Below are 21,489 nucleotides of genomic sequence, written 5' to 3'. Positions count from 1 at the left end.
ATATTGTTACTATTGCTCTTATTTGAAAATTAAGTTAAATACAGTTCAAAAAGGTAAACATAGAGCCAAGTTGACAAGGGATAGACTGTGGTGGATTTGTATCATATCAATTTAGCTAAGCTGGAACTATATCTCCCAGAATCCCTTTACTGTGTTGTTCTGAATTAGTGTGGGCCCCAAGTGACACTATTATTTTTTAGACATTTTTTAAGCTAGTGAAATAAATTTCCAAATAATTATCAGTTCCTTATGAAACATTTAAAATATCCAATTGAAAATAGCACATTAACTAAATGAATTATGAAGCATCCATATGGTAGAATACTACACAACCATTAAAAATGATACTGTAGAATTTTATCTTCTGAAATGGACAGATGTTCATAATAAGTTTAAAATTATGAAAATCAGACCACAAAATTGTATTTAGGGTATTGGCCCAGTTGATATTGTATGCATTTTCTGGGCATTATATGTTGAAAAAAGTCTGAAGGGACATAAAGGTTATTAATAGCTATGTGATAAAATTATAGGTCTTTTCCCCTTCTTTGAAACTGTATGTATTTTCCAATTTTTCTATAATAAACATGTATTACTTTTGTAATTAGGATTCAAACTTTTAATAGTGTTTTTTTGGAACACAGCAGATATCTTCTTTCTGGTGTTTCATTGGCACATCTGTCTCTCTACCCAGGTATCGCTCACTGCTGTATTCTGTAAGGTATAAATAATAATGCTTCCCAAATTTGCTTCCATTCTAAGTAAGAGTGGTTGGATGTTTATTACTATGCACCATCAGATAGTCAGCTGCAGTATCAGAAACTCAGCATCTTGAAGTCAGGGTCAACATGTTTTCACCACTGAATTTCCTGCACCTCTCACAGTGCTGACACATAGCAGGACTCATTAAATATTAGTTGAATGAATCAATGAACAAAGAGACCCTTGGCTCTTCCATCTCTTTGATCCTTCAATGTATCATCTTAACAATTGCACTTCCTTAATGTTTCTTTCGGGTTTTTTTTCATATAAAGTTATTTATTTATTTATTATTTATTTTTGGCTGTGTTGGGTCTTCGTTGCTGTGCGTGGGCTTTCTCTAGTTGCGGCGAGCGGGGGCTACTCTTCGTTGGGGTGCGTGCGCTTCTCATTGAGGTGGTTTCCCTTGTTGCAGCCCGGGCTCTAGGCGCTCAGGCTTCAGTAGATGTGGTGCGCCGGCTTATTTTCTCCGCGGCATGTGGGATCTTAGTTCCCGGACCAGGGATCAAACCCACATCCCCTTCACTGGCAGTTAGATTCTTAACCACTGCACCACCAGGGAAGTCCCAGTGTTTCTTTAGTTTGTTCCCGCCTCTCCATCTTCCCTAAAACGTGTTAGTCCAGACTCACATCATCTCTTGCCCCAGTTCTCTTCACATTGCAGCCAAGATGCTTTTTCTAAGAAATTGAAAAAAAATCTCAAAATGCCAATCAAGATGACAAACTTACTGCTAACTAGAGAGAAGTAAGTTGGATCAAAAGTAAAATTTGTACTGTTTTTATTTGTTATTATCTTCTTTCTTTTCTATCTCATAGCTCCCTTACATATTTTAATATCTGTTTTGTGGAAATTGTGGGTATACTCTGAAAGCATCTGCCTTCTCTTCAGGAGAGATGGGGACCAAAAATGGCAAGCAGTAGTGCTGGTCATGATAAAGTTCACCATTTGTTTCCTCCTACATTCATCAAGCATTTGTGGAGCATGTAGCAGAGACAAGCACTGTTCTATGCAGTGGGGGTATCTGATTCCTGCCTCCAGGAAACTGTCATTCTAATCAGAGGAGAAACACACATGCAATTAATGACAGAGCTGTCTGAGAAGGGCATGCTTATTGGAGGTTTGCACCAATTGCTTTGAGAGTCCTGGAGTGATTCATTATCTCAAGTAGGAAAAGGCAGGTTTACAGAGGAGCTCGATTTTTTTTTTTACATCTTTTTTGGAGTATAATTGCTTTACAATGGTGTGTTAGTTTCTACTTTATAACATAGTGAATCAGTTATATATATACATATGTTCCCATATCTCCTCCCTCTTGCGTCTCCCTCCCTTCCACCCTCCCTATCCCACCCATCCAGGTGGTAACAAAGCACCGAGCTGATCTCCCTGTGCTATGTGGCTGCTTCTCACTAGCTATCTATTTTATGTTTGGTAGTGTATATATGTCCATGCCACTCTCTCACTTTGTCACAGCTTACCCTTCCCCCTCCCCATATCCTCAAGTCCATTCTCTAGTAGGTCTGTGTCTTTATTCCCATCTTACCCCTAGGTTCTTCATGACATTTTTTTTCTTATATTCCATATATATGTGTTAAGGAGCTTGCTTTTGAGCTGAGCACCGAAGGAAGAGCTGGATTCCTTAAGAGTCAGGAAAAAGCTGTTCAAGAATGAGGACCAGCCTATGCAAAGGCAAAGAGGTGGGAGAGTTCAAAAGAAGCTGAGTGGTTGTGTACAACAGAGAGTAAAGGAAGAATGGCTGGAGATATGACTCAAAAAGGAAAGAGGAACCTGATTGTAGAGGGTCTTTCATGATGCATTTAGATTTTATTATGTAGGCAATAAAAAACTGTTGAAGGATTATTTTTTAAATGAAATAGTTGTGTGTTTGGAAGATGGATGAATAGCAGGAAGATGTGAGGCAGAGAGAACTTTTAGGACCTTCATGTGGGAGTCTATGTGGCAGACGATGAGTGTCTGCGACAGACAGGGGGAATGAGGAGAGCAGGGGGGCTGATGATGATGGAAAGATTACAAAAGATCTTTCACTGGTGGAAGCAGTTGAATTTGATCAACAAATAGATATGAGGCCTGGTTACTCTTGAGAGAGAAGGCTCTGGTGAAAGTGAACTGTGAATTATGGCCCCAGGCAACTCTGCAGCTTTGCCCAAGAGCTGGACCAAAGAAGAAGGTCTTTCCTGGAGCCGGAGGTGGAGCCTGGGGAAATGGCCAGCATCACTCAGGGCTTCGGTGGATACAAGAGCGAGGTCGGAGCATGTCCCCCCAGGGACTTTGATTATAGGTACACACCCGGCCCATCACCTCCAACCCACACAAGGCCTCTCGGAGGGAGATACAAGGAACAGGTTGCTGAGGTCATGCCATCTGCCTGGTGAGAACTATTGTTCTAGAAGGACCCTCCAGGAGTGGACCTTCGTAGGATTGGGAAAGAGGCCAGGGTTAGAGATCCAGGAGTCACAGCATCTGGGTGATAGTGGGAGTCATATCAGTGGATGAACTGCCAATATATGAGATGGAGCAGGCAGGGCTTTTGTCTGGAGGGATCATGGATCTCCTTATGGAGCTGATAAAAGCTATGAGCTCTCTTCCCAGAAAAGTGTCCACACACACCCACTGAATGTGGCTATAATTATAGGAAGTTCATAGAGTAAAGTTAAAAGGGTGAGAGGGAAGAGAGTTGAAGACGATGCCTAGGGAATCACCCACATGCTTAAGAGGATACTACAAAGGAGATATAGCAAGATCAAAGGCCCATGGGAGAGCAGGAGCAGAGAAAGCTCAGGAGGGGGAGTTTCCAGAAAGTCACGTGGAGTGAAATTGAACAGAAGCCACTGGATTTGACAATTGGTCATTGGTAACATTTGTCCAGTAAATATTTTATTAAGTGCACAATATTGTGGTGACTTGAGTGCGGATCTGACTCTGTTACCAGACACCGTCCTAGAACATGGTATCATGATCAATGCCCATAAATGTTTGGTGAATTAATTCATTAATTTCAGTACCGTGGTGGCAGGAGAAGCCACATTGCAGAGGGAGGAAGTGAATGGGAATTTAAAAAATAATAGTAGTGAATTAATATAGGATTTATCCCTCCCAACACAGCTGGGTATGAAATGAAGAGGAGGGCTGAGGTGGTAGCTGAGAGGGGTTTTTAAAGATGCTGGAACTTGGGCATGTTTGTATAAGATAGGGGAAGAAAATTGTGGAGAGGGAGGGACTGAAGGTGGCAGAGGAGGAGAGGGGGGTAACTAACAGCAAAATTAAGGCCATGGTGAGAGTGTGTGGATGGAGCCCACCAGAGTGAAGTTTACTTTGGAAAAGATTTGAGCCTTTTTTTTTTTTGGACATGTGCAGCATGTGGGATCTTAGTCCCCCAACCAGGGATCGAACCCATGCCCACTGCACTGGGAGCACAGAGTCTTAACCACTGGACTGCCAGGAAAGTCCCTGGAGCCATCTTCTTTTTTTTTTTAATTTTTTATTTTTGGCTGCATTGGGTCTTCATTGTTGCACGTGGGTTTTCTCTAGTTGCAGTGAGCTGGGGCTACTCTTCATTGTGCTGCGTGGCCTTCTCATTGTGGTGGCTTCTCTTGTTGCAGAGCACAGACTCTAGGTGCATGGGCTTCAGTAGTTGCAGAACACAGGCTCAGTAGTTGTGGGTCCTGGGCTTAGTTGCTCCACGGCATGTAGGATCTTCCTGGACCAGGGATTGAACCCGTGTCCCCTGCATTGGCAGGCGGATTTTTAACCACTGTGTCACCAGGGAAGTCCCCCTTGAGCCATCTTCTAAAGAAAGAGAGCAGAAAGAAGATTAAAGGCACAAAGAAACCAACACTTAGTACCCTATTAAGCTGTCTTCCTTAAAGCATCCAATGGGTTTATTAATTCCATTTTTTCAAATGAGGAAACTTAGGTTTATAGACATTGACAATATGCTCAACTTGACATAATATGAAAGTGGCAGAGCCCTGGTCTGCTGATTACAAAGCCCACAATTTTATGTACATTAAAGTTTTGAGGTGCCAAAGAGGCAAAGGGAGCTGCAGAAGTTCATGCCTAGTGGTTTCCATACTTTCAGATATTATTAGACCACTTGGAGTGAGTGTTGGGTCGAGGAGAGAGGCAAAGAGTTTGAGACAGCCTCTGTGAAGAGTGGATTACTATGTAGCATAGGGATCCAGACTTAAAAAAAAATTAATTAATATAAAATAGCCTCATCCACCAGAGGGCAAACAGCAGAAGCAAGAAGAACTACAGTCCTGTAGCCTGTGGAACAAAAACCACATTCACAGAAAGATAGACAAGATGAAAAGTCTGTACCAGATGAAGCAACAAGATAAAACCCCAGAAAAACAACTAAATGAAATGGAGATAGGCAAAATTCCAGAAAAAGAATTCAGAATAATGATAATGAAGATGACCCAAGACTTCGGGGAAAAAAAATGGAGGCAAAGATCGAGAAGATGCAAGAAATCTTTAACAAAGATATAGAAGAATTAAAGAACAAACAAACAGAGATGGACAATACAATAATTGAAAACTACACTAGAAGGAATGAATAGCAGAATAACTGAGGCAGAAAAACGGATAAGTGACCTGGAGGACAGAATGGTGGAATTCACTGCTGCAGAACAGAATAAAGGAAAAAGAATGCAAAGAAATGAAGACAGCCTAAGAGACCTCTGGGACAACATTAAATGCAACAACATTAATATTATAGGAGTCCCAGAAGGAAAAGAGACAGAGAAAGGCCCAGAGAAAATATTAGAAGAGATTATAGGTGAAAACTTCCCTAACATGGGAGAGGAAATAGCCACTCAAGTCCAGGATGCGCAGTGAGTCCCATACAGGATAAACCCAAGGAGAAACACGCCGAGACACATAGTAATCAAATTGGCAAAGATCAAAGACAAAGAAAAATTACTGAAAGAAGCAAGGGAAAAATGACAAATAACATACAAGGGAATTCCCATAAGGTTAACAGCTGATTTCTCAGCAGAAACTCTACAAGCCAGAAGGGAGTGGCATGATATACTTAAAGTGATGAAAGAGAAGAATCTACAACCAAGATTACTCTACCCCGCAAGGATCTCATTCAGATTCAATGGAGAAATCAAAAGCTTTACAGACAAGCAAAAGCTAAGAGAATTCAGCACCACCAAACCAGCTCTACAACAAATGCTAAAGGAACTTCTCTAAGTGGGAAACACAAGAGAAGAAAAGGACCTACAAAAACAAACCAAAAACAATTAAGAAAATGGTCATAGGAACATACATATCGATAATTACCTTCAACATGAATGGATTAAATGCTCCAACCAAAAGACACAGGCTTGCTGAATGGATACAAAAACAAGACCCATCTATACGCTGTCTACAAGAGACCCACTTCAGACCTAGGGACACACACAGACTGAAAGTCAGGGGATGGAGAAAGATATTCCATGCAAATGGAAATCAAAAGAAAGCTGGAGATGGGCTTCCCTGGTGGCACAGTGGTTGAGAATCTGCTTGCCAATGCAGGGGACATGGGTTTGAGCCCTGGTCTGGGAAGATTCCACATGTCACAGAGTAACTAGGCCCGTGAGCCACAACTACTGAGCCTGTGTGTCTGGAGCCTGTGCTCCTCAACAAGAGAGGTCGTGACAGTAAGTGGCCCGCACACCGTGATGAAAGGTGGCCCCCACTTGCTGCAACTAGAGAAAGCCCTCACATAGAAACGAAGACCCAACACAGCCAAAATTAAATAAATAAAGAAATTTATATTAAAAAAAAAGAAAGCTGGAGTAGCAATACTCAAATCAGATAAAATAGACTTTAAAATAAAGAATGTTACAAGAGACAAGGAAGGACACTACATAATGATCAAGGGATCAATCCAAGAAGAAGATATAACAATTATAAGTATACATGCACCCAATACAGGAGCACCTCAATACATAAGGCAGCTGCTAACAGCTCTAAAAGAGGAAATTGACAGTAGCACAATAATAGTGGGGCACTTTAAAACTTCACTTACACCAATGGACAGATCATCCAAATGGAAAATTAATAACTAAACAGAAGCTTTAAATGACACAATAGACCAGATAGACTTAATTGATATATATAGGACATTCCATCCAAAAACAGCATATTATACTTTCTTCTCAAGTGTGCATGGAACATTCTCCAGGACAGATCATATAATGGGTCACAACTCAAGCCTCAGTAAATTTAAGAAAATTGAAATCATATCAAGCATCTTTTCTGACCACAACGCTATGAGATTAGAAATGAATTACAGGGGGAAAAAATGTAAAAAACACAAACACATGGAGGCTAAACAATACCTTACTAAATAACCAAGAGATCACTGAAGAAATCAAAGAGGAAATCAAAAAATACCTAGAGACAAATGACAATGAAAACATGACGATCCAAAACCTATGGGGGCTTCCCTGGTGGCACAGTGGTTGAGAGTCCGCCTGCTGATGCAGGGGACGTGGGTTCGTGCCCCGGTCCGGGAGGATCCCACATGCCACGGAGCGGCTGGGCCCGTGAGCCATGGCCGCTGGGCCTGCGCGTCTGGAGCCTGTGCTCCGCAATGGGAGAGGCCACAACAGTGAGAGGCCCACGTACAGAAAAAACAACAACAACAACAAAAACCTATGGGATTTCGCAAAAGCAGTTCTAAGAGGGAAGTTTATAGGTATACAAGCCTACCTCAAGAAACAAGAAAAATCTCAAATAAACAATCTACCCTTACACTTAAAGGAGCTAGAGAAAGAACAACAAACAAAACCCAAAGTTAGCAGAAGGAAAGAAATCATCAAGATCAGAGCAGAAATAAATGAAATAGAAACAAAGAAAACAATAGCAAAGATCAATAAAACTAAAACCCGGATCTTTGACAAGATAAACAAAATTGATAAACCATTAGCCAGACTGTTCAAGAAAAAGAGGGAGAGGACTCAAATCAATAAAATTAAAAATGGGGTTTCCCTGGTGGTGCAGTGTTTGAGAGTCCACCTACCAATGCAGGGGACACAGGTTCGTGCCCCAGTCAGGGAAGATCCCACATGCCGTGGAGCAGCTGGGCCCATGAGCCATGGCTGCTGAGCCTGCATGTCTGGAGACTGTGTTCTGCAACAGGAGAGGCCACAACAGTGAGAGGCCCGCGTACTGCAAAAAAATAAAAATAAAAATAAAATGAAAAATGAAAAAGGAGCAGTTACAGCAGACATCACAGAAATACAAAGCATCCTAAGAGACTACTACAAGCAACTCTGTGCCAATAAAATGGATAACCTGGAAGAAATGGACAAACTCTTAGAAAGGTATAACCTTCCAAGACTGAACCAGGAAGAAATAGAAAATATGAACACACCTATCACAAGTAATGAAATTGAAACTGTGATGAAAAATCTTCCAACAAACCAAAGTCCAGGACCAGATGGCTTCACAGGGGAATTCTATCAAACATTTAGAGAAGAGCTAACACCCATCCTTCTCAAACTCTTCCAAAATATTGCAGAGGGAGGAACACTCCCAAATTCATTCTATGAGGCCACCATCACCCTGATACCAAAACCAGATAAAGATACTACAGAAAAAGAAAATTACAGACCAATATCACTGATGAATATAGACGCAAAAATCCTCAACAAAATGCTAGCAAACAGAATCCAACAACACATTAAAGGGATCATACACCATGATCAACTGGGATTTATCCCAGGGCTGCAAGGATTCTTCAATATATGCAAATCAATCAATGTGATACACCATATTAACAAACTGAAGAATAAAAAGCATATGATCATCTCAATAGATGCAGATAAACCTTTTGACAAAATTCAACACCCATTTATGATAAAAACTCTCCAGAATGTGGGCACAGAGGAAACCTACCTCATCATAATAAAGGCCATATATGACAAACCCACAGCAAACATCATTCTCAATGGTGAAAAACTGAAAGCATTTCCTCTAAGATCAGGAACAAGAAAAGGATGTCCACTCTCACCACTGTTATTCAACATAGTTTTGGAAGTCTTAGCCACAGCAATCAGAGAAGAAAAAGAAATAAAAGGAATACAAATTGGAAAAGAAGAAGTAAAACTGTCACTGTTTGCAGATGACATGATACTATACATAGAGGATCCTAAAGATGCCACCAGAAAACTACTAGAGCTAATCAATGAATTTGGTAAAGTACCAGGATACAAAATTAATGCACAGAAATTTCTTGCATTCCTGTACACTAATAATGAAAAATCTGAAAGAGAAATTAAGGAAACACTGCCATTTACCACTGCAACAAAAAGAATAAAATACCTAGGAATAAACCTACCTAGGGAGACAAAAGACTTGTATGCAGAAAACTATAAGCCACTGATGAAAGAAATTAAAGATGATACCAACAGATGGAGAGATATACCATGTTCTTGGAGTGGAAGAGTCAATATTGTGAAAATGACTATACTACTCAAAGCAATCTACCAATTCAATGCAATCCCTGTCAAATTACCAGTGACATTTTTTACAGAAGTAAAACAAAAACTCTTAAAATTTGTATGGAGACACAAAAGACCCCGAATAGCCAAAGCAGTCTTGAGGGAAAAAAACGGAGCTGGAGGAATCAGACTCCCTGGCTTCAGAATATACTACAAAGCTACAGTAATCAAGACAATATGGTACTGGCACAAAAACAGAAATATAGATCAATGGAACAAGATAGAAAGCCCAGAGATAAACCCATGCACCTATGGTCAACTAATCTACGGCAAAGGAGGCAAGGATATACAATGGAGAAAAGACAGTCTCTTCAATAAGTGGTGCTGGGAAAACGGGACAGCTACATGTAAAAGAATGAAATTAGAACACTCCCTAACACCATACACAAAAATAAACTCAAAATGGATTAGAGACCTAAATGTAAGACCGGGAACTATAAAACTGTTAGAGGAAAGCATAGGAAGAACACTGTTTGACATAAATCACAGCAAGATATTTTTGATCCACCTCCTAGAGTAATGGAAATAAAAACAAAAATAAACAAATGGGACCTAATGAAACTTCAGAGCTTTTGCACAGCAAAGGAAACCATAAACAAGACGAAAAGACAACCCTCAGAATGGGAGAAAATATTTGCAAACAAATCAACGGACAAAGGAGTAATCTCCAAAATATATTAGCAGTTCATGCAGCTCAATATTACAAAAACAAACAACCCAATCCAAAAATGGGCAGAAGACCTAAATCGACATTTCTCCAAAGAAGACATACAGATGGGCAAGAAGCACATGAAAAACTGCTCAACACCACTAATTATTAGAGAAATGCAAATCAAAACTCCAATGAGGTATCACCTCACACCAGTTAGAATGGGCATCCTCAGAAAATCTACAAACAACAAATACTGGAGAGGGTGTGGAGAAAACAGAACCCTCTTGCACTGTTGGTGGGAATGTAAATTGATACAGCCACTATGGAGAACAGTATAGAGGTTCCTTAAAAAACTAAAACTAGAATTACCATATGATCCAGCATACTTGGCATATACCCAGAGAAAACCATAGTTCAAAAAAACACATGCATCCCAATGTTCATTGCAGCACTATTTACAATAGCCAGGTCATGGAAGCAACCTAAATGCCCAACGACAGAAGAATGGGTAAAGCAGATGTGGTACATATATACAATGGAATATTACTCAGCCATAAAAAGGAACGAAATTGGGTCATTTGTAGAGACATGGATGGATCTAGAGACTGTCATACAGAGAGAAGTAAGTCAGAAAGAGAAGAACAAATATCATATATTAACGCATATATGTGGAACCTAGAAAATGGTACAGATGAACCAGTTTGCAGAGAGAGATTGAGACACAGAAGCAGAGAAAAAACATATGGACACCAAGGGGGGGAAAGTGGTGGTGGAGTGGTGGTGGCGTGATGAATTGGGAGCTTGGGATTGACATGTATACACTGATGTGTATTAAATGGATGACTAATGAGAACCTGATGTATAAAAAAATTAATTAAATTAAATTAATAAAGAAACTATTAAAAAATAATATATAGAATTAATTATATATGTATAATCTTCATTAATATAAGTAATATATATACACACTCGTTTTACATTAAATTTATTAAAGGAAAATAATTGTAAATCTGCGCATTTTTTAGCTTTCCTACAAAGCTGTTGCAATTCAACTCAATAACTTTGTTTTTCTGACAGTTGTCCACATGTAGTTCCTTTCTGTGGCCACAGCAGGGCAGGAGTTCTCTTTTATAAAAATCACAGTCCCCTATAATTTTAACTTTGCCCAAACATATTTTCCATACCTTGAGATTTATAAACTGTATTTGCCGGCATAATGAAAAGGCAAACTTATTTAAAAGAAACTTGCCTCAATGCTGTGATCAAATAAGTGCAATGAAACATTACACAAATGGAAAAGGCTGATCTCACGCAGTCAAGGCTATCTTTAAAATGCAGATAGTTTACTCGTTTAATGATGAAAGAAAAATCTTGTGGAAAGTAGTATTTTCAGATGAATAAAATATCAAACCCAGGACATTTTCTTTTCTATCTAGTTGCTTTGCAAATCATATAGACATATAAAAGCAGAAAAAGAAATGTGTATTTGTCTGGCAAGTTTTCATTATTAAATCTTAAAAAGAAGAATTTGTAGTGAAGCTTTTTAAAGTAAACTTTAAAAAGTTTATTTTTCAATACAGAAATTTTTTTTTTTTTTTTGTGGTATGCGGGCCTCTCACTGTTGTGGCCTCCCCCGTTGCGGAGCGCAGGCTCCGGACGCGCAGGCTCCGGACGCGCAGGCTCAGCGGCCATGGCTCACGGGCCCAGCCGCTCCGCGGCATATGGGATCCTCCCAGACCGGGGCACGAACCCGTATCCCCTGCATCGGCAGGCGGACTCTCAACCACTTGCGCCACCAGGGAGGCCCCAGAAATTTTTAAAGAATAAATAACAACAGTGGCCTACAGCACCCTCATACAGAGGATTCCCGTTTCTTAAAAAATAAGATCACCTGTTCAGAGTTATAAAATTCCAAGAGTACAAAGGATAAAAATATGAAAATCAAATGGCAACTCCCCCTTATCATCTCCTTCCCTTCCCTAGTTGTTTTCCCCGAAAGTAACCACTATTAGTAAATTCTTGTGATGAAGTATATTTTCCTAGGAATGTTTTATCCCACGATTAGGAACGGCATTTAAAACAACAGACTTTAATCTTTTCAAAAGAATTTGAACCAGAACCCAGACTGCAGTTTGGTTGCACATGTGAAATGCGGCAATGGCCTCAGAACCAAAGACCTGACTAAGTGACTCACCACACCACCGTCAGCCCCACTAGCACCTTTCAGAGTGAATGAGAAATCAAAGTGCCTTCTCACCTCCAGAAATGGTCTTTCCAGAGGAACGGTATTTGGGGTACATTTGAACAGCAGCTGCTCCTGCTGTATGCCAGAAGCCTGGAGAAAAGACCACTGTCTCCAGGGCTGTCAATTTGGCCCTTTCAGACACACTGAAGTGGATTTAACAAAACAAAACAAAACAATTCTGGCTTGGGAATGACAAGGGACTCTTTAAGACATTGATTTATCCATGTTTGCACACATGGAAGAGAAAAGTATGTTTTATATATATACCGAATAAAATATCTAACTTTTTAAGAATGTTGTAAAATATTTCCATATGTACATTATATCAAAGTACTTTCCCCCCCAAGTTCGGTTGAAAGGAAATACCCAGAGCATTAGGCCCATCAGAATAGATGTCTCCAGTTGTGGTTTTCAGATGCCCTAACATGCTTCTGCCCAGAACTAATCAAATACAGCTTGGCACTTTCAGGCGGGGTGTGTGTGTGTGTGTGTGTGTGTGTGTGTATGCAATTCCTTACAAAGAGAAAAAAAATCATTCTCGGTAAAACATGATAGAGGAGGATAAGATATCACTTGACTTTTCGGTTTATTTCCAACATTATCACTTGTCTTTAATCATTCAAAATGAGAAGTCTCCATCATGACCATCTTGATGCACTGTGTTTGTTTCTCCATAAGTATATGAGAAGGCAGTTTTTGTACCAGAAGCAGGAAAAGGTCATGCATTCTGTGGTGTGGATAACACAGGATATTTCACTGAACCGTTAGAACCTCTGAAGTTATATTACCTTCATTTTATAGGTGAGGTGACTAAGACCTAGAGGGCATAAGAAACTTGCTCAAAGTCACCTAAGTGGTTAATGATGGACTCTAAGATTTAAACCCATCTTCGTCTAACACTAAATTGTATAGACAGTTGACTCCTGAACAACACAGGGGGTAGGGGTGTCAACCCTCCCTGCAGTAAAAAATCCGAGAACAACTTATAGTCAGCTCTCAGTATCCGCGGTTCTGCATCCGAAGATACAACCAACTGCGGATCCTGTAGTACTGTAGTTTTTACTATTGAAAAAAAAATCCATGAATAAGTGGACCTGCACAGTTCAAACCTGTGCTGTTCAGGGTCAGCTATACTTTCTACCATACCCTGTGAAAGGGCAGGCCAAGATCCATCTCTGTGATCTTGTTAAAATGCAGGTTCTTGGCCAGACCTTCAGAGATTCTGACTGAGGAAGTCTTATGTGGGGCTCAGACAGCTGTATTTAAAAAAATCTCCCCAGCAGATTCTTACAGGAACTATGTGAAGACAGCCATTGGATGACAGAGGCAGAGATTAGACTGACACAGCTGCAAGTCAAGGAATGTCATGGAATGCCAGCAACAACTAGGAATGAGGAAGAGGCAAGGAAGTGTTCAGTGCAGAGTCTCAGAGGGAGCAGGACCATGCCAATACCTTGATTTCAGTTTTCTAGCTTCATAACTGTGAGACAATACATTTTTGTTCTTTTTTTAAGCCAAAAAAAAATCTCCCCAGCAGATTCTTATGTGACTCTAGAGTGTGAGAACCATTGTCTACATGGCAATGCTCAGATTTTTAAAACAGAAAGGGAAGTTTCATATGACAATCCTCCTTCAAGCCCCTGATGTCTATTTGTAAAGAGGTGGCAATCCTAACTCGCTCTTCACCATTGACCGTGTCCTTGGAATTACCTATTAGCTTCGTATTTATATTTAATAATGTGCATGATCCTTGACTCCCAACAGGTTGAACTACCAGCTTCACCTGCTTGAAATTCCTTTAGTGGAAGTCAGTCTTTCAACCCACTGTCAGAAATCATAAAGCTAAAATGTAAATAGTTCTAGAGGGAAAACACTGACTCTTGTTCACACAATGGCTGTTGGCAGACGTGGTCTGAGATTAGGTTTTGAAGAGAGATGGAAAGGGACCCAGAACTAACATTTGTTAAGTACCTGCTAGGGGCCAGGCACACTTAATCTTTATAAATCTTGGAAAATAAGTATTTTTACACCCATTTTGGGGGTTCATAAAGCAGAGAATCAGAGAATTTAAGCAACTTCTCAAGGCCACATAACAACAGTAGTGGAGCCTATGCTTTGTCCACTACACCAAGCCACATGCGTGGAAAGAGGGGGCAAAGAAGGGAGATGGGAGACTCCATAAATTCTCCCCAGGGTAAGTGCCAGCATAGTGCCTGGCATACACCCAGTGCACAGTTAATGTTTGTTGAATGAATTGATGTTAATTCTTCATGCCATCAAAGAGAACTTTCTAAATGCCAATGTAATTAAAACCCTTTGCTACTGGGCATATACCCAGAGAAAACCATAATTCAAAAAGACACCTGCACCCCAATGTTCATTGCAGCTCTATTTACAATAGCCAGGTCATGGAAGCAACCTAAATGCCCATCGACAGACAAATGTATAAAGAAGATGTGGTGTATATATATACAATGGAATATTACTCAGCCATAAATAAGTACGAAATTGGGTCATTTGTGGAGATGTGGATGGACTTAGAGACTGTCATACAGAGTGAAGTAAGTCAGAAAGAAAAATAAATGCCATATATTAACGCATATATGTGGAATCTAGAGAAATGGTACAGATGAACCGGTTTGCAAGACAGAAGTAGAGACACAGATGTAGAGAACAAACGTATGGACACCAAAGGGGGACAGTGAGTGGGGGGGTGGGGTGGGATGAATTGGGAGATTGGGATTGACATATATACACTAATATGTATAAAATAGATAACTAATAAGAACCTGCTGTATAATAAATAAATTAATTAAATTAAAAAAAAAACCTTTGGTGTCTCCTGATTGCCCATAGTAGGGGTTCTGTAACTTGTTCAGAAATCAAAGCACTTAGAAATCATGGTGCTCTTTTCAGAACATATATTAAGCCACAAATTAATTTATTGTTAATCAGATTTTTTGTCAAAACAATATCCAGCACTAAAGATTTAAGAAAAAAGTATATATCAGGGACTTCCCTGGTGGCTCAGTGGTTGGGAGTCCGCCTGCCAATGCGGGGGACACGGGTTCGAGCCCTGGTCTGGGAACATCCCACATGTTGTGGAGCAGCTAGGCCCGTGCACCACAACTACTGAGCCTGTGCTCTAGAACCCCGCGAGCCACAACTGCTGGGCCTGTGTGCCGCAACTACTGAAGCCTGCGCACCTGGAGCCCGTGCCCCGCAACAAGGGAAGCCACCGCAATGAGACTCTCGTGCACTGCAGCAAAGAGTGGCCCTGCTCGCCACAACTGGAGAAAGCCTGAGCGCAGCAATGAAGACCCAATGCAACCAAAAATATATAATAAATAAATTTTAAAAAATATATATATATCAATACATTCACCCATACATTTATACTTTATTCTAAAAATTGGGAATCTTAGATTACCTTGCAGAACTTCAAAACTTTATGGTTTGCTATTTCTTTTTTCCAAAATGTTGAATTTCTCCAGATAATGTTCAGAAGAAAAATATCATCTCCCTGGTTTTACATAGCACATTCCTGGAAATTTTAGTATTTATTAAAGTCATGCAAAAATACTCTTTGGTTTATATTCAAATGGTGTTTACCAAGGCTGAGATAATAGCAAACAGGTTTCCCACCTACATGCAAATCTGGTTGGGTATGGAAGGTCATGCAGGACTCAGGATGACTTGCTGAGCAGGACTGTCCTGTACATTACAGAACATGCAGCATCAGTGCCTCATAGGTGTCATTCCAGCCTGAACAACTGATTTAAACTAATTACCAAGAGTCGTAAGTGGTTGAACTAAACAGCTAAATTATAAGCTCCTGGAAAGCACCAGTGGTATCATATTCACCCTCAGAGCCCCATCCAGTGGCTGAAGCACAGCAGTGGTAAGGCTTTGTGTCTTTCGCTGTCCTACACATAAGGGAAATGGTAGACGTGGAGCAGGATATCCTGGCCCACATTGGGATGACCTGAACTCAGATGTAGTGTAGAATGTAGAATGTAGGTGACGACCATTTTCATTTAACGTCCTCACCTCTTTTATCTCCCCCAAATTGTCAAATGAATCATTCTTGAGCAAGAGTCCCTTAAGAGTAGAGCAAAGAGAACAGGGTTGAAAAATCAGTGATGCCTTATTTTATCCAGAGGACAAATGGGTGGCAAGACTCCAGGCCTCTCTCGTTTGGTTTTTCTTTCTTAGAAATAGAACCGTGGGAATTACCAATCAGGAAAACACTTCCAACATAAAAACATAGTTTAAAATTCCACAGAGGAAATGGAATGGTAACATGAGTCCAAAAAAAAGGAAGACTATAAAACTTCCAACTGTTAAGAGAGCTTATCTCTTTTTTTTTTAATGGTTGCTATGTAGCTTCTATTTGATATATTTAAAAAGTGATAGAACAGTTTTTTAAAAAAATTATTCATATCTTTACTATGCTGGAAATTATATCCTTTGCAATGATTTAAATTTATAATGAAAATTTTTGGATGATAATCTAAAAATTTGCAAGGGTCTACACAGCTTTTCAAAATTCTTTAAGGAATATGCAAGCAAAAAATTTTTTTTCAAGACTATTGCACTATACCACTGTTTCAGTGGTATATTGCTATGTAACCAACCTCCTCAAAATTCAGTGGGATAAAACAACCATTTTATTTTTTCTCACTGTCCTTTGGGTTGATTAGATTCAACAAGACAGTTTGCTGCTGGTCTTGCTTGAGGTTTCTCATGCAGTTGGTCAGCCGGAAGCTGTAGCTGGAAGCAGGAGTCATCTAGACCAGGGAGGTCCACAAACTACAACTTGCAGGCCCAATGTGACCCAACATCAGTTTTGTAAATAAAGCTCTATTGGAACACAGCCATGACCATTCATTTAGGTATTGTCTATTTCTTTATTTTTAACATCTTTATTGGAGTATAATTGCTTTACAATGGTGTGTTAGTTTCTGCTTTATAACAAAGTGAATCAGCTATAGGTATTGTCTATTTCTGCTTCCACACTCTATCAGGAAAGCTGAGTAGTTGCAACAGAGACCATATGGTTTACAAAGTCTTTATATAACTTATGGTAAGATGCAATAAACATTTGAATTTCCTTTAAGACCATTTGTTTTGTAGGCATGTCAATTTGTAAGCTTATTTCCAACCAGAGAGAGAGAGAGAGAGAGAGAAGAGGGCATAGTCCTGAGGCTATTTGCACAGGCCAAGGAATATAGAAGCTGAATGAATATCAGGGGAATTGAGTCATTAATTTTGATCCTGTTCCTCCTTAATAATAGGTTGATGCCTAAATTATCTAAGGGATTGCATAATTTAAATATCCTCTAATGCAGAAGGGTGTCTTTGCTCCTAACTAAACAGTTTAGGAAAGCTTTTCTTTCACTGGTCTCCCTTAGGAAGGAAAAGGTGGCACAGATCTTTTGGCTCTGGGGCCGCATAGGTGGACTAAAATCTATGTGCTAACAGGGATACTCCTTCTCAGTGATTAATAATTTGCTCACACACATTAGATTTACTGGACTCTAAATACTGAGAGTGAATTGAGTTGCATGTATTGCTTTTATTTTTTTAATACAAGTTGTTTCTTAGGTGATTTGTACATGTTGGTTCTTATGTCTGGAATGTTCTCCCTACTTGGCATCCAGCTAACATCTCCTTGCTCGGAGCGTAAATGTGACTTCCTCAGAAAAGTCTGCCTTCACTCCCAATGAGGTTCTTTTCTTACACAGTTTCACAGCACTGTGTACTCCTCCTTTGTGATTCCTACCCCAATGTGTGCAATTAAAAACATATTTGTATCTTCATTTAACAGTGTCCCCCATATACCACGAGAACAGGAGAAGAGTCTGCTTTGTTAACTGTCAGATTAATATTTATCTGGAACATAGTAGTTTCTCAAAACTATTTGTTGAGTGAATGAATGAAATCTAAAGCAAGTTATAAAGTAATGTAAATGTATGGCAAAAATATTTATATAATCCTTCAAGTTAACCAGAAACATTTAAGACTTACTCAAAAGTATTGACTAGCTAATATTTTCGAAACCAGAAAGTATCTTTTCATGCAGAATTATTATTTTTTAAAATAGTTATTTATTGGGCTTCCCTGGTGGCGCAGTGGTTGAGAGTCCGCCTGCCAATGCAGGGGACACGGGTTCGTGCCCTGGTCCGGGAAGATCCCACATGCCACGGAGCGGCTGGGCCTGTGAGCCATGGCCGCTGAGCCTGTGCTTCCGGAGCCTGTGCTCCGCAACGGGAGAGGCCACAACAGTGAGAGGCCTGCATACAGCAAAAAAAAAAAGAACCCCAAAAAACAAAACAAAACAAAAAAAATAGTTATTTATTTATTTAGGCTGCGCTGGATCTTAGTTGAGGCACGTAGGATCTTAGTTGCGGCGTGAGGACTTCTCTGCTGTGGCATGCAAACTCTTAGTTGTGGCATGCAGGCGAGATCTAGTTCCCGGACCAGGGATGGAACCCGGGCGCCCTGCATTTGGAGCGCAGAGTCTTATCCACTGGACCACCAGGGAAGTCCCTGATCCAGAATTATTGTGGATCTTATCCTTTAGAAAGGAAACTCGTGGAGATAGTCTTAACTTTTCTATTCCTGGTTTAGAATACAACGTTTATCATTGTTCAAAGAGATGAAACTTTCACTTTTGCAAGATTTTAAATTCTGTTTTCCTCTACATTCACAGAACTGGATTCAATAATATCTTTGTTTTGTCTTTTATGAAATCAAATTCCAGGATATTCAGAGATTCAAAGTATTAATAAGAATTTATTACAACAAATTTTTCAGTGCAAATCATAATCAAACATGCACCAGATATATATAGAGAGAGCTCCTGGTACCAACAGCATCATGCCTAAATTGTGATAATAGACTGTAATTTGAATAATATCCAGTGACTTGCTGGTAATATGAAACATCAAGCTCCCTGGGTGGGTGGGCAGGCAGGGAAAGGATTTTGTAGCATTCACTGATTTCCCAGGAATAAATACTCATACCATGCCAATTTCAAGGTACCAAACTGACATCATGGAACACAGTTGACTCTCACAGCCAGGATGAGCTGGATCCACACACCACGGATTCTATTGGTTATATATAATAATTATAGGACTCTTACCAGCAATAAGTAATCTAACTCAGAGAAAAAATCATAATCTTCAGCCGTGCTTCACAATCTTACTCCACAAGAATTGTATATGGTTTTGGTTTTAGTTGGTGTGATAAGATAGTTTACAGTTAAAGCTAGACATAGCCCTGACTATCAAAACTCTGGGAGCCCAAGCTCCAAGTCATTAGGGTAAAAATTGTAGGTATACTATTACACTGCTGAAAATAAACTTGATTTACTTATTTAAACATATGGAGATTTTCTGCTTTTAAGGGTGAAAGAACTCCCCTTCCCCCCAGTCCTTCTAATAGAATTTATAAGCAATTCAGTGGAAGGAGAAATACTAGACTTTAAAAAGAAACCACTGACTACATTCACATGTCTTTTTAGGAACCTGTCAAGAATACTTTAAGTCACACACACAGAACTGGATTCAATAAAAGCTTTATTATTTTTTTTATAGAATCAAAACCCAGAACAGTGCAGAATCCATTTTGGTCATTTGGACAGAGTTGGTACTATGTTCCCACCAATCTTTGCTCTTCTGTGTCTACACATCACAAGACGAAGTCTGCACTCCTGGGAGTGGTGGAGTGGGAGGAAGAACTGGATGGGGCAGTGAGAGAGGGTGAGGTGAAGAGGAGAGGCCTTAGCAAAGGGAGCATGAAGAAGTGTGGTCTGTGGTCAAAAACTTAGTGGCTAAACTAAGATAGATGAAGAAATGGTCACCAATCAGTCACATTTCATATCCTGTCTTATGGACTGCATGTCTGTGCTCCCCACAAGTTTGTAAGTTGACACTTGAGTCCTGAATGTGATGATACTAGGAGGTGGGGGCTTTGGGGAGGTAATTAGGAGGAAGAAGCCTTCATCATGGCATTAGTGCCCTTGTAAGAAGAGACAAAAGAGGGACTTGCCTGGTGGCGCAGTGGTTAAGTATCCACCTGCCAGTGCAGGTGACACAGGTTTGAGCCCTGGTCCAGGAAGATCCCACATGCTGCGGAGCAACTCAGCCCGTGTGCCACAATTACTGAGCCTGTGCTCTAGAGCCCGTGAGCCACAACTACTGAGCCCGCGTGCCACAACTACTGAAGCCCATGTGCCTAGAGCCCGTGCTCCCGCAACGAGAAGCCACTGCAATGAGAAGCCACTGCAATGAGAAGCCCACGCACCGCAACGAAGAGTCGCCCTCGCTTGCCACTAGAGAAAGCCCGCGTCAGCAACGAAGACCCAATGCAGCCAAAAGCAAACCAACAAATAAATAAATAAATTCATTTTTTAAAAAAGAGAAAGACAAAAGAGAGCTTGCAGAAGGCAGCCATCTGCAGACCAGGAAGGGTGGGGGACCCTCACCAAGAACAATCTGCCAACACCTTGATTTTGGACTTCCCAGTCTCCAGAAATGTGAGAAAAAAACGTCTGATGTTTAAATCACCCAGTGTATGGTAATTTGTTACAGCAACCTGAGCTAAGACTCTTAGGAAACATCATTGTAACCCCAATAATTAAACTTGACTATTGTACTGTACTTCAGTACCAGCTTATGAATTAAAAAAAACAATCAGCATAAATGAAATAATCAGCTGTATAAGAATGCTCACAAGTGTTAAAATAGAGAAAAATTGGATATAGCCCAAATATTCAAAAGAAAGGGACTATTTAAATTATGGCACATAGATTTGATGACATATGTAAAATTAATTTTTCAAAATACGCTCACAGGGGTTGGGGGGGAAAGGGTTGAATGTTTACACATACAGTATGCTTACAATTTTTACTTAAAATGTCTATCTTGGCAATTCCCTGGTGGTCCAGTGGTTAGGACTCGGCACTCTCTCTGCTGGGGCCCCGGGTTCTATCTATCCCTGGTCAGGGAACTAAACTCCCATAAACTGTGCGGCACGGCCAAAAAAAAGAATAAATAAATTTTAAAAAATAAGAAATAAAATGTCTTCCTTATGCCTAGAAAACAAAATGGGAGGAAAGACATGAAACTGCTAAAAATGATTGTCTGCATACTGAAACTGAAGGTGATTTCATCCTATTTTCCCCTACTTTCCAAATTGTCTGTAGTTTTTTTAAGACAAGTGACATTTCAAATTTAGAAAAGGTTAAACCATCTAACATTATGAAGAATCCTTTTAAACGTACGAAACTTTAATGCTTTAGCTTTCT

Source organism: Mesoplodon densirostris, chromosome 1 (assembly GCF_025265405.1).
Source record: "Mesoplodon densirostris isolate mMesDen1 chromosome 1, mMesDen1 primary haplotype, whole genome shotgun sequence".
In the NCBI taxonomy this organism is placed as follows: domain Eukaryota; kingdom Metazoa; phylum Chordata; class Mammalia; order Artiodactyla; family Ziphiidae; genus Mesoplodon; species Mesoplodon densirostris.
Note: the sequence above shows the minus strand (reverse complement) of the source record.